Below are 5,934 nucleotides of genomic sequence, written 5' to 3'. Positions count from 1 at the left end.
TTGCATCACTAGTACTAGATAAATCTGTGCATGCTCTAGCCGATTCTATATCAGGTTGATCTACTGTTTATAGACTGTTCTCTGTTCCCGCTGCTAGTGGATTCAGCTATGCCCTGTGAGTACTGTAGATTATGTATCTTCATGTTAATCTGCTTGTACTACTACTTTATGGCAACTAGTATGGTAGACAGTCCTAGCACTTCACGTGATTTTTATTTGCATGCTTAGAACACATGGCTGGGTGCTATCACTCTGCTTATTTATGAATCTGGGTTGCATGCTTCTGAAGAAAACCATTTGCATGTTTAACCTGCTCCAGTGCGTACTAATTAAAGAAATTAAATTGATGACAAATTATACATTGTCTGTAACAATATCTAAACATATTTTAGTTCTATGTATATTTACTTTTATTCATTTCTACGACAAGCAATTCCGGAGCGTGGGAGTACTACATACTGCTACTCTTTTTTTTCAGAAATATACTATTGTTCTTGTGCTAATTACCGGGAGTAATTAACTTAATTAGCCCATGATTGCATGTGACGTCGCGGCTTTGCCCATCTGCGGTTCTTCTGCCATGCAATCGATCACATCGACCGGTGTTGCGTGCATCCCGTGGCCGCCTGCACCCGATTTGTCGCGCCGCCGTCCGCAGCAACATACAGGAGCACACGGCTGGACGCTGGAAGATTGGGAACCTGCTGTGAGAGCATCTAGATGCTGTATGTATCGATTGATACTAGGGGCGGATCTGGAGCTAATCTTATTCTGATGCACTACTTAACCATGGCATAAATTTTGCAAGCAACCGATGCATTAAATAAAGGCGTGTTTCATAGCTTGTAACACGGATTACCAAACATAAAAGGAGTCATATTGTAAAAAATTAAAAACAAAATGCTACACTCAAACTGTTTAATATAATGCCAAATCAAACAAAAAAATTACTTGAAAACATGTCTTGCATTCTGAAATTTGAAAACACATCATCAGACACAAAGGTTTATTAACCTACAATAACAAAACTAGAATTAAAATTTTGAGTAGAATATAATAAAATGCCTAAATCAAAGTACTTAAATTTGCTATGAAAGTACTTAAAATATTATAAATTACCTTTAGTACATTCTCTTCCTTCGAGCCATGAAATACTCAACCACTTGATCATTGGTGACCTTTTTCATTTGTTCCTTCTCCACATAACAAATAACATCATCACTCAAGTTGTCATCGTTGAGGAGATTGCGCAAGCAAGTTTTGACCAATTTCATTGCTGAGAAGCACCTCTCAACTGTAGCAGTAGCAATAGGCTATACAATTACTAGTTTCAATAACCGATAAAACAAAAGGTACATAATATGCCTCCTCGTCTGCACTGTTGGAATTTTGCTAGTAGGCCTTTGGCCCAAAACCTAACTAAAATTCTGAAATTCTCTTGGCCCATTCATGCACACATGTGAGTGGAGTGAGTGAGGCTAAAGTTTAATCCCACCCCGGAAGTTGAGAGAGAGTTGCACCTTTTTATAAGGTGAGCTCTTCTACCACTTGTATGAGCATGAGAAGAGGAGACCTACACGCGCGCTCCTCCTCCTCGCTCGCCTCGCCACGCCACGCCACGCCTCGCCGCGCCGCGCCGCGCCTCGTCACGACGCGCCGCGCCGCGCCGCGCCGCGCCGCGGGTTGCGGGATTGAGCCGAGCCAAGGACGCGTTAATTACTGAACCGCTTCCGATTCTTTTGGATCGTGATGACTCGGACGTGGGGTTTACTCTCACGACCTACCCGGCCCGCACTATATAGTCAGGAAGACGTCTACCCTAGCCGCCGCCACTTCGTATGGTTTCTCACCACCGTTCCAGATCATTGCGCCGCCAAGCAAGTCTTCTCCATCCCTCCTTCCGGCGTGCACCGCAAGAAGGGACAGCAGGCCTCCGGAACCCCGCCTCGTGATCCTGTACGGGAGAGGGGCGATCAGGTTTTTGGGGAGCGCACTCGCGCGACTACTGGCAGCGACGACTTCGCGAACGACGACTTCTTTCCCGACCTCGGCAACCTCGTCCTCGACGACATGGGCGACAACGTCAACGCCGGCGGTGCTACACCCGCTGCACCGTATGTGATTCTATCCTTCCTGTTCGAGATCGTGGTAGAATTCATGCTTCTAGTATGTGCCCTAGATGTGATATGTTCATCTGCTATGCTAGTTCGCATGATTAGTTTAATCTCTGCTGCTGTGGTCATGATTTATCTTCTGTTTATTCGGATTAAATCTCGTAGTAATTTGCTCATATTTCCAACAATCCAAAAACCTGATTATAGGCAATTTACTCCGAGTGGTTTTGCTGCGCATCTGAAGCCGCCTGCCTTTAAGGGGGCGCAATATAAGAGGTGGCGCACGAGAGCAGTCTACTGGTTTCAGACCATGGGCTGCTATGATGCCACCAAGGGCAAGCCTGAGGGCGATCTTAATCCAGCACAGCTGGAAGCTTTTGAGAAGATCGATACCCTCTTTAAAGGCGCTCTTCTGAGTGTTCTTGATGACTCCATTGTGGATTCGTATATGTCGTTTGACAACGGCAAGGACATGTGGGCTGCGCTCGAGGCCAAGTTTGGTGCCTCGGACGCCGGCAGCGAGTTGTACGTCATGGAGCAATTCTATGACTACAAGATGACTGATGAGCGCCCTGTTGTACAGCAGGCTCATGAGATACAGTCGCTCGCAAAAGAACTTGAGTACTTCAAGTGTGTGTTGCCGACAAATTTGTTGCCGGAGGCATCATTGCCAAGCTTCCACCTTCGTGGAACAATTTTGCTACTTCCATGAAACACAAGAGACAGGAGTTTTCCGTTGTGGATCTCACTGATACTCTTGATGTTGAAGAGAAGGCGAGAGCAAAGGACACACGTACTCGAGTTGCTGAGGGAGGTTCTAGTGCCCACATGGTACAGAAGAAGAACTCCCAGCCCAACAAGTTCAAAAACAATAAGAACAAAACTCAGGGCAAAGGCAAGTTTGATACAAAGAACAAGCCATCACATTCTACCAACTTCAAGAAGAATTATCGTAAGAAGGGAAAGGGACTTTGCCATGTCTGCGGTGATCCTAATCACTGGGCTCCGAAGTGTCCTAACCGCTTTGAGGAGCGCGAACATGAGAAGAGCGGCAAGTCCGATAATGTTGTCATCGGTGATACTGATATGAAAGAATCAGGGTACGGTATTTTTCCTACCATCCTTTCAGTATTTCAATCCCCTGATTGGTTAATTGACACCGGTGCCAATGTACATGTTTGTGCTGACGCCTCCATGTTTTCTTCTTACCAGGCAACAGGGACTTCACCCGTGCTGATGGGGAACGGGTCACATGCCATCGTTCGAGGTGTTGGTACGGTCGATCTGAAGTTTACTTCGGGGAAGACTGTGCGTCTGAAGAACGTTCATCATGTGCCGTCCATCAATAAAAATCTCGTTAGCGGTTCCCGTTTATGTCAAGATGGTTTTAAGTTGGTTTTCGAATCCAATAAAGTTGTAATTTCTAAGTGTGGACAATTTGTTGGAAAAGGCTATGAGTGCGGAGGCTTGTTCCGCCTATCTTTGTCAGATATTTGCACTAAAGTTATTAATAATGTTTGCCACAATAATGAGTCTGATATTTGGCATTCACGACTCTGTCATATTAACTTTGGTTGCATGACGCGGTTAGCCAATATGAATTTAATTCCGAAAATCTCTACTGTCAAAGGCTCCAAGTGCCAAGTATGTGTGCAAGCTAAGCAACCTCGCAAGTCCCATAAGACTGCAGAGGCAAGAGACTTGGCGCCACTAGAGCTTATACATTCTGATCTTTGTGAGATGAATGGCGTGTTGACAAAAGGTGGAAAGAGATACTTCATGACGTTGATTGATGACTCCACTAGATATTGTTATGTGTATCTTCTGAAATCAAAAGATGAGGCTTTGACTTTCTTTAAAAACTATAAAGCTGAGGCAGAGAACCAACTTGATCGAAAAATTAAACGGCTTAGGTCCGATCATGGTGGAGAGTATTTTTCCAATGAATTTGATCTGTTTTGTGCGGAACATGGTATAATCCATGAGAGGACGCCTCCCTACTCACCCCAGTCAAATGGGGTAGCCGAAAGAAAGAACCGAACTCTAACTGATATGGTTAACACCATGTTAGACACTTCGGGTCTATCCAAGGAATGGTGGGGGAGGCGCTAATGACTGCGTGTCATGTCCTAAACCGAGTTCCCACAAAGCATAAGACCATGACTCCATTTGAGGAATGGGAAAGGAAAAGGTTGAAACTCTCTTACCTACGTACTTGGGGTTGTTTGGCGAAAGTCAATATACCAATTCCCAAGAAGCGCAAGCTTGGACCAAAAACCGTGGATTGTGTTCTTCTGGGCTATGCTTTTCATAGCATCGGCTATAGATTTTTGATAATAAAATCTGAGGTATCCGACATGCATGTTGGTACGATTATGGAATCAAATGATGCAACTTTCTTTGAGGACATATTTCCTATGAAGGATATGTCGAGTTCATCAAATCAGGAGATACCTACTCCATCTAGTGAGGAATTCACTGTAATTCCTGAACCCACCATTGCGATGGAACACGTTGAGAATCCTGTTGAGGGTAACAATGGAACTCCTATGAGGAGTAAGAGACAGAGGACTGCAAAGTCTTTTGGTGATGATTTCATTGTGTACCTCGTGGATGACACACCCAGGACTATTTCAGAAGCCTATGCATCTCCTGATGCTGACTACTGGAAGGAAGCTGTACGTAGCGAGATGGATTCCATCTTAGCTAACGGTACCTGGGAGATCACTGACCGTCCTTATGGGTGCAAACCTGTAGGATGTAAGTGGGTGTTCAAGAAGAAGCTTAGACCTGATGGTACGATTGAAAAGTACAAGGCACGGCTTGTGGCCAAGGGTTATACCCAGAAAGAAGGTGAAGACTTCTTTGATACTTACTCACCCGTGGCTAGACTGACCACAATTCGGGTGCTACTATCACTGGCTGCCTCACATGGTCTTCTCGTTCATCAAATGGACGTTAAGACGGCTTTCCTCAATGGAGAGTTGAAGGAGGAAATTTACATGGATCAGCCAGATGGTTTTGTAGTACCTGGTCAAGAAGGAAAGGTGTGCAAGTTATTAAAGTCTTTATATGGCCTTAAACAAGCTCCTAAGGAGTGGCATGAGAAGTTCGAAAGAACATTAACTGCTGCCGGCTTTGTAGTAAACGATGGTGACAAGTGCGTGTACTATCGCTATGGTGGGGGCGAAGGAGTTATTCTTTGTCTGTATGTCGACGACATATTGATCTTTGGAACCAAACTTGATTTAATCAAGGAGGTTAAGGATTTCTTATCTCGCTGTTTTGAGATGAAGGATCTAGGAGTAGCTGATGTTATCTTAAACATCAAGCTGTTGAGAGATGAGAATGGTGGGATCACACTGCTTCAGTCTCATTATGTGGAAAAGGTCTTGAGTCGTTTTGGGTATAGCGACTGCACGCCTTCTCCAACTCCATATGATGCTAGTGTGTTGCTTCGAAAGAATCGACGGATTGCTAGAGATCAACTGAGGTATTCTCAGATTATTGGCTCGCTTATGTATTTGGCGAGTGCCACGAGGCCTGACATCTCTTTTGCTGTGAGCAAGCTGAGTCGGTTTGTGTCAAAACCGGGAGATGATCATTGGCATGCGCTTGAGAGAGTTATGCGCTATTTGAAAGGCACCGCGAGCTATGGGATTCACTACACCGGGTATCCAAGGGTACTGGAGGGTTATAGTGACTCAAACTGGATATCTGATGCTGATGAGATTAAGGCCACAAGTGGTTATGTTTTTACACTTGGTGGTGGCGCTGTTTCCTGGAAGTCTTGCAAGCAGACCATCTTAACGAGGTCAAC

Source organism: Triticum aestivum, chromosome 4A (assembly GCF_018294505.1).
Source record: "Triticum aestivum cultivar Chinese Spring chromosome 4A, IWGSC CS RefSeq v2.1, whole genome shotgun sequence".
Taxonomy (NCBI): Eukaryota; Viridiplantae; Streptophyta; class Magnoliopsida; order Poales; family Poaceae; genus Triticum; species Triticum aestivum.
This window is presented reverse-complemented; position numbering follows the sequence as displayed.